Here is a 12,304-nt window from a genome sequence, read left to right as displayed (position 1 = left end):
ATTTGGGAAAAATTGGAAATTCTAGGGCTTGAAACTACCCAATTTAGGGTTTTTGTTCCATTGAGCCAAATTTGATGAAATCGGCTTGTTAGATTGATTGATTTGATCATAATTTTATGTTATCTATCTTGTGTAATGATCAATTTGGTCAATTTGTTGGTTTTTTGAAAGTGGGTTTTCAAAATTTGGGGTTTTTGATATAAATTCTATGCTCAAGCCAATTTTGTGATTTTAAAGTAAAATTGAACTTATTCTCACTACATTAGAGCATGCATCATGTGTTGATATTGTTCATACATCATATAGAATTATTATTTCTATATATTTTTGTGCTAACTTGCAGTCTGCCCTTGGTTTTTCTGTTTTTTTTTTCTCTATCTAATCTGTGTCTGTCCTTTTGCTCTTTAGCATCATGTTTAGGAAGACTAAAGCTAATAGGAAATCCTCTTCTTCTTCTGTCCCCACTTTTGATAGTGAGAGGTTCCTGAGTGAGAAAAACCAAGATGCGTATAAGAAGCTGAACCTTCGTAGGAATGTTTAGGCTGAGCGTAAGGTCATTTTAGATGAGTTAGATGGTGAGATTAGGAGAAACTTTGACCGTAGGGGCTGGTTGCCTTTGTTGGATGTTGATCATCCTCCTCCGGCTACCTTGATCAGAAAGTTCTACTCGAACCTCTCTGTCCACTCCTATGATTCCAACACTCTCGTGAGAAGTTGGATATGGGGTGATGAGTACAACATTACTCCTTTGGTAGTGGCTGATGCTCTTGGGGTACCATTGGTCCAGCACCCTGTTTATCCGTACGATGAGTCTCCACCCCTAGATGACATTATGTTATTTATTACTGGTACTTCTATCCAGTGGGGTTCTGATCCTCGGATCACCTCTCACGAGTTGACCAAGACTCATTATCTCTTTTTATGGATTTCTTGCCATTCCATCTGGTCCATCTCTCATTTGCTTACCATTCTTATAGAGAGATGTGCATTTTTGTATGCCTTTGTCACTGATGCTCCTATAAGCTTTCCTTATCTTTTCATTCGATCTTTGGTTGAGGTTCATAGGAGTAGTTCTATTGCTCATGCTCTTTTCTTTTCGGTTTTTATTCATTGGATTCTTTTGCATTTGGGTTTAGAGGAGTTTCTTGCGTCTGAGCCCGTTCATATCATAGCTCTCATAGGTGCCACATTTCTTAGGCAGAGGGCTGCTTAGATGAGAGCAAGCTCTAAACACCCTAGGGTTGAGTCTTCTGGTGTCGCACCTCTTCCTCCCTCTTCTACAGGTGATACTTCTACTGAGGCATCTATCGATCCTACTGCTGCTACTGTTCCCCTAACTTTTACTTCAGATGATTCAGACATTCGTCATATGTTGGAGACTGTCATGACCGTTCAGGTGGCTCATGGTCAGCTTTTGGTGGACATGCTTGATGAGCTTCAATCTTTGCGAGCGGATTTAGAGAGTTTTCAATAGTCGCCTCTGCCACCTCCTTTTGATGATGAGTTACGATTGCCCTTTGGCAATTCGTCACAAAAAGGGGAAGTATATATGTAGGAGAGATTTTGTTGTTAGGGGGAGATTTTGTTGTGTTGGAGCTTTTAGATTGTATTTAGGTGCTTTATTCTGTATTTACTTTTTTTTTTTTTTTGGTTCATGTATTTTTGGGTTGTCCGTGATAGGGGGAGATACTTTGACTATATATGTTTCTTGTTTCACATTGTTTATTGATTTATATTTATGAGATTATTCATGATATATGTCTTTATTTTTATGTTTTGTGAAATCAAGAAGTTATTTTGTTTTACTTGTATTTTCCATACATGCGTTTATGCATTTGTTGAGTGTTTCAGGAATATACAGGTTGATTCAGTCGTGCTGCTGCCTACACTTGCAACTGATAAATAGTAGTTAGGTTGAATTTGTTGTGTTGGGCAATGTTTTTGTAATGGGCTGTTTATTTTTTGTAAACTTTAAGCACTTTTGTATAGTTTGTGTTTTGTCACAGATTGCCAAAGTGGGAGTTTGTTGGGTTCTAAGACTTTAGGTTTAAATGTATTAGAATTTCAATTTGTAATGTTGGCAAACCATGATCAAAACGTTAATCTTGTTTTAGACTTGCTTAAGTATGTTTAAGTGTAAAGTTGGAATCGAGTGTACTGCAGGATTTACTGTGTAAATCTGCCTGGCTTGATCGATTGAAAATTAGACTCGATTGATCGAAGCTTATGCAGATTGTTTTTCTGCAGAATTTTCGAACTCAGCTCAAGCCCGTTTGACGTGTAGGGTTTTATGTTTTGTCTTAAGTATAAAAGGGAAAACCCTAGCCACGTTTAGAGGTTGCTCTTAATGCTGTGTGTGTGAATCTTTTGTGAGATCTAGAGGTGTTTGCCTTCACATACACTTAGGGTTTCTAATATCAAGATTGATGTCGAGAGCTTAGTGATCAATTCAGTTGCAAATTCAAGAGTTCAAAGATACACAAGCGGAAGTGCTTGTACTTGCTGGGAATCTAAGAAAGAAGTAGTCCGTGAACTCAGAGCTGTTACGTGCCGTGGTAGTAAGTTTCTTATTCGAGCTAGCAACAGGATGTTAGTGGTCTAAGTCACTATTGTGTAAATTTCAATTCTTTCATAGTGGATTCGTTTTACCTTGAGGATAGCTAGGTTAAATTCTCCTCAGGTTTTTTATCGTTTGATTTTCCTAAGTTATCATATTGTTGTGTTCTTTATTTTCCGCACTTTACAATAATATGATATATTTGTGTTAACCTAGATTTGATAATTTGACTAAGTAATCACTTGGCTAATTAACTAGGTTAATTTGGTTGTGTTTTAAGGGGTCTAAAAACGTACGTGTATATATATATATATATATTAGATTTTATTTCGTTGAAAACAAAATATTATTACTTTTCCACTATAGCTATTAGCTACGACCTTATATTCTTTTATCCACTCATGGGTTCCCTTACATAACTCATACAGTTTTTGGGGCACTAATTAGTTGTTGCATTTCCAAAGATTAAAGATATGATATGCCATTGGTGTTGCTTGTAAAATCGTCGCTAGATTTTGAGCACAATTTGCTTATTTGAGCCAGATTTTAAGGAGCTGAATTAATAAAATATATACATAATACATTATTCTTATTTGAGCTAGGTGTATTTCACAAGGATATTTCTTTACTTATTTGAGTTATATATATTTCATGGAACCAAATTAATAAAAAGATCACAATTTGCTTATTTGAGTTAGATTTAAGGAGAAGAATTAATAAGAACAAAATTTGCTAATATGATCAAGGTTTTAGGATGCAGAATTAATAATAATAAAAAATTAAAAAAAAAAAATTGCACATAACAACTTGGAGATAATGAATTCACAAACTGTCTTTTTATTTTTATTTTTTCTTTTGGCTAACAAAATAAGTGGAAGAATTAGAACCTAGCTAGGTTCTAATAATGGGGGAGAAGACGGCAATGCCATTGAGCTGCGAGGCTCATGGTGATTGATTTTTATTTATGATGATTATTTAAGTCTGTTGCAAAATAAAGCTCATTATTTTGCAAACAGATTTTGAAATTTAATGCATGGAACAATATCGACTATGCACCCCTTCAATTTGCAGGACAGGAAATGGTGGTATTACTGCAGAGATGAAGGGTGCAGCCTGGGTTAAAGCAGCAGTTGCAGCCATTATATAGCTTTTCGTCTGAAGACCCACAGGTCATATACTCCATACAAAAGCAAGATTCTGGGCACCCATCTGTCTGCGCAGTCGCAACTTTTGGATTGAGAACTCCCAGCAGAAATGCTCCTAACAACATAATCAAATAAAAAAAAAATCAGAATATATGTATGAATAACAACTGACCATATATTTTGGTCTCTATTTATACCAAACAGGTTTTTTATTTTTATATTTTATTTTTTAAATTCAATAATTATAATGGGAGAGAGTGAATTTGTACTCTGACTATCTCAATTGAAAACACCAATAAATATCATTTGAATTACAAGACTTTTGACTACTATGTACAAATTGGCAACTGTAAGAAAGTAAAAAAGATCATTAATACGTGCACAAATCTGAGTTACGTTAAAGTTGCTTTTAGTGAAACTAATAAAATGTCATAAGGCAGTAGTAGTATGCTATTACCAAATACAAGTGGAGAAAACATAAATAAATAAATCAATGGCCTTTGAATCAGAAGGCACTTTTTAAGAAAAGAAAGAGTTCAAATAAAAAGAAGAATGGTGTGGAAGCGTACCACACAGTAGGAGAATCATAACATTAACATGAATTTTGTTGATGGCCATATTGGTTTTTCCCTATAGGTTTTAGGGTGTAGATATCGCATACTTATACTACAACGCTGATAACAATGATGACGACCATGATGATGGAAACGAAGCAGCAGCTCATTCAACTGTTAGCTTTTTACGTGGGCAAACATGATTCCACCTGTGGTTTGAACATTCAACTTTCTATTATTGTTTGCGCACACGGAACTAATTCTTAAGCACAGTAATTTAAGACTTAGGATATATGAATTCAGCATTCCATATCCATCGCTGCGGCCAAGTGATGCATTAGTCCACACACGCACATTATTAGATATTATACATATTCAGAGAGTTTAAGATGCTACAAACTTTATCCAAAAATAAATTATACTAAAATAATGTGGTTACCGAGTTGTCAAGTTTTGGCATCAGATAGACAGAGACTTTTAAGAAATATATGGGCACAGAGCAACTGGTGAGGGGTGAGCAGACAAGTGGCGGTAGTTTTTGTTAGGAGATATGTCTTTGGCAAGGTTGCAAATATAACATATATAAACACCACTTGAGTAAAAAACATAAGCAATGGATTGGAGCCCAATTTAGTGGCGACTTTAGGAATTTTTTTTCAAGATAGTTATTAAAAAATTTAAATTAAACAAAAATTTAATAAAAATAAAACTTAAATATATTAACATAAAAAAAAAAATCTTAAATACATAAAGTTTTAAAATTTCCTTCGATGAGTTTTTCATATTTTGAAATTGTTGTATGATGGCTTCATTATTAATGCTGTGGGGGCCGTTCGACCAATAGGCCCATTAAGGTCAGGATTGTTGGGCCTGTGGCCCATCCGAGGATGCATATCCGTTCGAAGAGGCCAAACCCAGTCATAAGGTAATTATCGAAGGGGGTGGTAGTCAAATATCACGAGGGTGAGGTGCTGCATTCGTCCGAGGACGCCATACTCCTCGGCACTGTGCGTCCGAGGACGAACAGGGCGCAGTCTTGTGGCAGCCGGGCCTCAGAATTACGTCACCAATGCTGATAGGATCGCAGGCCAAGGGTAAAAGGGAAAAGATAGACAAATATCTATAACCACAGCTGCCTCCGCATTAATGACTTCTCAACCAACTCTCTGGCCGCATTAATGTGGAGGTGATGCCTGAACAGTAAGGAGGCAGCCTTACAGCTGCCCATGGGGAGTTCCAGGAGGTGCTGGATGGGACAGAAAGAAATCCTCCGAACCCAGCCTACCCGTGTGCGGTGAGGATGGAAGGCAAAGGGTGGTATATAAACTGAAATAAGAACATACGAGAGAAAGATCGGAACAGAAAAAGAAAAGAGAGAAAAGCACAGAAAAAAGAAGAAGAGGAAAAGGAGAGAAAAAGAATTGTATTGATCACAAAAGAAAACGATCGTTGTACCAACTTGAGACCTTTAATATACGTGAGAGTGAATCTTTTTAAGAGACCACAGTTAACCTAGTTCTTCACACCCACGCTCTACAAATCATACTGTTTGGGTCTTTCTACGTACGAACCCAATACTGTTACGGGTCGTTACAAATCGCGTCCTTACAAATGCTATTAGCTACATCTTTTTCAATGTACACAACCAAGTAATTATTAAACTACTGATCTCTTGTTCAATTACCAAAATCTTCCTATTAAAAAAAAACCAACATCTTGCATAAATAAGTAACAATATAAAAAAAATGTATCATCATTTTTTTATGATATATTCCTACGAATATTTTGTATTTTTTAAGGTAATCAAGATTAAATCAATGCAATGCTTCACTAATTTATTTTTTAGAGAAATCATGGCTAAAACCTCTTTGTAAATATATATATTTATTTATTTTACCTTGATCATTAGGATAAAAAGATGAGACCTTTTCTCATAGCCATGGTGTAGTATCTAAAAAAGCATTATTCAAATAAGTACAAATTTGCTTAAAAGATGAATTTTGTAATAAAAGTGATTTTTTTATAAGAATTTTGTCCATAGTGCTAATAAACGAATAAAGGGTAAACTAGAAGTTCATTCAACGTATTCAACTTAGGCATTAAATCATTACATTCATGTTTGATAAAGTATTAGGGCATTATTTCAGTGCATATGCATATGTACAAGATGTACCACATAAATCTAATAAATTAAGCTAAAGACAAAAGCAAGCACTAACTGACTAGCTATAGGAAAATATGCAATTAATTTTTTTTTTAAATAGTGATTTTAAAATATATCTTTTGAAAAAACAATTTAAAATATCATAATTAAACATTTGATTTGGGCTTTTAGGCTAATTTGATTGTTTGGACAATTTTTGAAAAATGCTACGTCTACAACATTTTTACAACAAATTCAAGGTGGTAATTGTTACTAGTTCTAATTTGCCTATCATTGAAATTGTTTTTTTGTCCACTGAACAATTACCACCTATAATTTGTTGTAAAAATATTGTGAAAATGTTATGAACATAACATTTGTCGCAATATTTTGGTTCAATCTTCAATGAAGCAAAATTTTAGGGAGGTCAAATTTTATTTTTTATGGGCTTAAATTTTTATTTAAAATGTTCTAGTTTATTTTTAGGGTGGTTAAGTTTTTTTTCTAGGGTGGTCAACAACACATTTTAATTGAATTTTTTTTAAGGTATAAAAATTATTTTTTCCAAGTTCAAGGTGGCCCTGTGACCACCCTAAAGTATACATAGCGCCGCCCTTGACCCAATTATATTATATTAATTACTTATTCTTGTCATTAGTATCCAAATGTAAGATTTCACGACTAAGCCAACTCATCGGTTATGCATGAATATTCCAACAATATTTAACTCAAAAACTTTCACAAACTATAGTTAGAGTTTAGTCAAATAAATCTTTTCAGATTTTATAATATTCTAAAACTGTTAATAATTAAAGAATTAATGTGTTGATTACTTCCAACATCAAAGGATTAGAGTGTCATTTCCCTTATATTTTGAGGCAACGTGTTATCTAAAACCTCAAGGGATGATTTTATAATTTACCAAAAAAATAATATAGGCCTTTTCTATTCATAATATTTGATTGTATTATATTAATTACTTATTCTTGTCATTAGTATCCAAATGTAAGATTTCACGACTAAGCCAACTCATCGGTTATGCATGAATATTCCAACAATATTTAACTCAAAAACTTTCACTAACTATAGTTAGAGTTTATTACTATTAGTCAAATAAATCTTTTCAGATTTTATTATATTCTAAAACTGTTAATAATTAAAGAATTAATGTGTTGATTACTTCAAACATCAAGGAATTAGAGTGTCATTTCCCTTATGTTATGAGGAAACGTGTTATCTAAAAACTCAAGGGAGGATTTTATAATTTACCCAAAAAATAATGTAGGCCTTTCCAATTCATCATGTTTGATTGTTTGAAGTCTTTGTGCTAGCTAAATGATTTCGTCGATGCTAGTTGGTCATGGCATGGTGACCTACATCAGCCAAATCCACTCACATCTCAGTCCCTAATAAGGGGTGAAGAAATTTTTTATTTATTTTATTTTATAAATAATACCAACCAATTTTGAGATTTTACAAAATGACAGTAATTACCGCAAACATTTCATAAAATTATGCTGGGTTTGTATAAATGTAATAGTTAAATCTGTAACTTCTCATATTATAACTTGTTGATGTGGGCCGTATGGCTTGTATTGCCAAGCCCATGTCAACACAAGTTGACCGTGTTATATTAGGAGACTAATGTGGCCGACTTAACGTATATTTCTATATATATGTTATTAGTTATGGCAATAGTGATGATTACTAATAACCTAGCAAGTGCAGCCGTGTGAGAGAAATTCCTAAAAACCTAGCAGTCGCAGAAGAAGAAGAATAGAGTTTTCTTGTCTTGTGGGTGAGGGAGAGTTAGGGTGTATTGGGATTTGGATTTCTTGAGAGTGTTATTGTGCACTATTGTATCTCCCTAATTTTATAGTGAAATTTCTCCGTCGTCTCCGTGGAGGTAGGCAGTTTAATTGCCGAACCACGTAAATTCTTGTGTTCTATTGTGTGTGCTTGTTATTTAATTTCCGCTTATTTACTGTTATTGATTTGAGTCCTGGGGTGCTATCTGCACAACAAGTGGTATCAGAGCCAGGTTAGGAATCCTTTGAATACAGTAAAGATGTCAAGCACAAAGTATGATGTAGAGAAGTTTTGTGGTAAGGGAAATTTTTCACTTTGGCAAAGGCGGATGAAGGATCTCCTAATTCAACAAGGAGTTCATAAGGCCTTGCTTGGGAAGGAGAAGAAACTGGAAACGATGAAGGATGTAGAATGGATAGAGATGGATGAGAAAGCAGCTAGCGCTATTCGTCTTAACCTAGGTGATGAGGTCATTCACAACATCCTAGAAGCAAATACCGCAAAGGAGGTTTGGGAAAAACTAGAAGGTCTTTATATGAGAAAGAATCTGACGAACAAGTTGTACGTGAATAAGCAACTGTATAGTTTGCATATGAAGGAGGGTTTTGATCTGTTGGAGCATCTCAACACGTTTAACATGTTGAACACCCAACTGTCAAGTTTTGGGGTGAATTATGAGGACGAAGATAAAGCGTTACTCTTATTAGCGTCGCTTCCTACTTCTTTTGATCATCTAGTGACTACGTTGATGTACGGGAAAGAGACTATAGTACTCGAGGAGGTGACTAGTGCTCTCTTGTCACATATAAAGATGAAGCAAGACAGTAATGGTTCTCAGGCTGATGGACTTATTGTAAAGTTTGAGTCAAGCAATAGAGGTAGAAGCAGGTCAAGAGGACGGAACTCCAACAGGAACAAATCACAGTCTAAATCACGTGCAAAGAAAGATGTAGAGTGCTTTTATTGTCACAAGAAAGGGCACTACAAGAATCAGTGTAAAGAGTTGAAAGAGCATTTAGAGGAGAAGAAGAATGGAAAGAAGCCCCTAGAATCAGCTAGTGTTGCTGAAGAAACATCAGATGATAGTGAAGTTGGTGCAGATTTACTTTCAGTTTCATCAAGTAACAATGTTCTACTGGAATCTTGGGTTTTAGATTCAGCATGCTCATATCATATGACTCCAAAGAAAGATTGGTTTGACACGTATAAGCCTTACAATGGTGGTATGGTCCAAATGAGTAATGATGCTACATGCCCGGTTATTGGGATTGGTACTATGAAGATCAAGATGTTTGATGGAGTTGTGAGAGTTCTTAGTAATGTCAGACATGTTCTAGATCTTAGAAAGAATTTAATTTCTTTAGGAGTGTTGGATGATTTGGGTTATTCATACTCATCAAAGGGTGGAATCATGAAGATTACCAAAGGTGCTTTGATGGTGATGAAGAGACAGAAAATAAGCACGCTTTACAGATTGATTGGGAACACAGTTGTAGGAAGAATTGCAGTCACCACTCCGGTGGAGTCCAGCACTGACGACACAAAATTATGGCATATGCGACTTGGCCATATTGGTGAACGTGGTATGTTAGAGTTGCACAAGAGAAATTTATTGAAAGGGGTGAAGACATGCAAGCTAGACTTCTGCAAGTATTGTGTGTATGGGAAGCAGCATAGAGTCAGTTTCAAGACAGGCTTTCATACAAGTAAGGGTGTTCTTGACTACATTCATTCAGATGTTTGGGGTCCAGTATCAGTTTCTTCTCATAGCGGTGCTCAGTATTTCGTCAGTTTCATTGATGACTACTCTAGAAAGGTATGGATTTATTTTATGAAGCATAAGTCTGATGTGTTTGGCATATTTAAAAGGTGGAAAGCACAGGTTGAGAATCAGACTGGCAGGAAAATAAAATACCTTAGAACAGATAATGGACTAGAGTATAGAGATAAAGAATTCACAAGATTTTGTGAATTAGAAGGCATTACTCATCACTTCACAGTTAAAGGAACTCCACAGCAGAATGGGGTTGCAGAGAGAATGAACAGAACCTTAGCAGAAAGAGCCAGATGCATGAGATTGAATGCAGGGTTGCCTAAGGTGTTCTGGGCAGAGACAGTTAACACAACAAGCTTCATTATTAATAGATCTCCATCTTCAGCCATTGATTTCAAGATTCTAGAAGAGGTTTGGTCAGGTAAACCAGTTGATTATTCGAGTCTAAAAATCTTTGGTTGTCCAGCTTATGTGCATGTGCAGAGTGGAGAGCGTTCTAAATTGGATTCGAAGTCAAGAAAATGTGTATTTCTTGGTTTTGAAAAAGATGTTAAAGGCTACAGGCTTTGGGATCCAATCTCAAAGAAAACGGTGACCAGCAGAGATGTCATATTTGATGAAGCCTTTATGTTGAAACAGAATGAAGCAGAGACATGTGATGATAGTCCACAGGAGAAATTAACTGTTGAGGTGGAGCTTGATGAGAATAGTTCACCTAATGATAAGGGTGATGTTGAGATTGATCCACAGCAGCAACAAGAAGAGTCTTATTCAATTGCTAAAGGTAGAGAGAAGCGGATTCACAAAGCACCACAGAGATATGGCTTTGAAGACATGGTTAGTTTTGCTCTCGTAACTAGCGGTGGAGATCCATTCACTTTGAAGGAGGCTACAAATAGGAAAGACAATGATAAATGGCTTGTAGCAATGTCAGAAGAGATGGAGTCACTACAGAAGAATAAGACTTGGGAATTAGTGAAATTGCCCAAGGGAAAGAAGGCTATTGGTTGCAAGTGGATATTCCGTAAGAAAGAAGCATTGTCAGAAAAGGAAGGTGAAAAATTCAAGGCACGGTTAGTGGCAAAGGGTTACTCACAGAGAGAAGGAATTGATTATAATGAGATTTTTTCACCAGTTGTGAAGCACACCTCAATTCGAGTAATCCTAGGATTTGTGACAATGCATGACATGGAGTTAGAGCAGCTAGATGTGAAGACTGCATTCCTCCATGGAGATTTAGAAGAAGAGATTTACATGCAACAGCCCGAAGGCTTCAAAGAACCTGGCAAGGAAGATTATGTTTGTCTATTGAAGAGATCATTATATGGCTTGAAGCAGTCTCCCAAGCAATGGTATAAACGATTTGATTCATTCATGGTCACACATGGGTACATGCGTTGTGAGTATGATTGTTGTGTTTATTTTAGAGTACTTGCTGATGGCTCTTATATATTTCTTGCTCTATATGTTGATGACATGTTAGTAGCTGCAAAGAGTAAGCAAGAAATTGTGAAGTTGAAGTCTTTGTTGAGTGGTGAATTTGACATGAAGGATCTTGGAGCTGCCAAGAAGATTCTTGGGATAGAAATTCACTGAGATAGAAGGGCTGGTAAATTATGGTTATCTCAGAAGGGATATCTTAAGAAGGTGTTAGAGAGGTTTAGTATGCTTGATGCAAAACCTGTTAGTACACCGCTTTCTGCCCATTTTAAACTGTCCTCACAGTTGTGTCCAAGTTCAGATGAGGAGTCAGAGTATATGTCTAAAGTGCCATATGCAAATGCAGTTGGGTGTCTTATGTATTTGATGGTGTGCACAAGGCCTGATATTTCTCATGCAGTCAGTGTGGTTAGTAGGTATATGGCAGATCCAGGCAAAGAGCATTGGAATGCAGTAAAGTGGATCTTTCGATATCTTACAGGCACTCGTGATTTCGGTATCCTATTTGATCAGAGAGCTAGTACAGAAGCTGTGGGTTATGTGGATTCCGACTATATAGGGGACCTTGATTCTAGAAAGTCTACGACAGGCTATGTGTTTAGGTTTGCTGGTGGCCCAATTTGCAGGAAGTCGACACTACAAGATGTAGTTGCTTTATCCACTACAGAAGCAGAATATATGGTGATGACAGAGGCAGGAAAAGAAGCCGTTTGGCTTAGTGGACTGGTTAATGAGCTTGGTTTCAAGCAGGATAGCATGGTGCTACATTGTGATAGTCAGAGTGCAATTCATTTGGCGAAGAATCAAGTATATCGTGCAAGAACAAAGCATATTGCTGTGCGGTATCACAAGATCAGAGAATGGGTTTCGTCTGGTGATATT

General features: G+C 36.0%; 1 long non-coding RNA gene across 1 annotated transcript; it reads right to left on the bottom strand.

The window, feature by feature from the left end:
• Positions 1-3,371: 3,371 nt before the first annotated feature.
• LOC126713104 (uncharacterized) lies at positions 3,372-4,570 on the bottom strand. Its single transcript, XR_007651270.1, has 2 exons — positions 4,272-4,570; positions 3,372-3,817 (listed from the first exon to the last, which is right to left on the bottom strand). It is a non-coding gene; the product is annotated as an uncharacterized LOC126713104 (long non-coding RNA).
• Between the last annotated feature and the right edge of the window lie 7,734 nt (positions 4,571-12,304).

This window comes from Quercus robur, chromosome 2 (assembly GCF_932294415.1).
Source record: "Quercus robur chromosome 2, dhQueRobu3.1, whole genome shotgun sequence".
Classification (NCBI taxonomy): domain Eukaryota; kingdom Viridiplantae; phylum Streptophyta; class Magnoliopsida; order Fagales; family Fagaceae; genus Quercus; species Quercus robur.
Note: the sequence above shows the minus strand (reverse complement) of the source record. Positions and strands in the feature narration are given on the sequence as shown.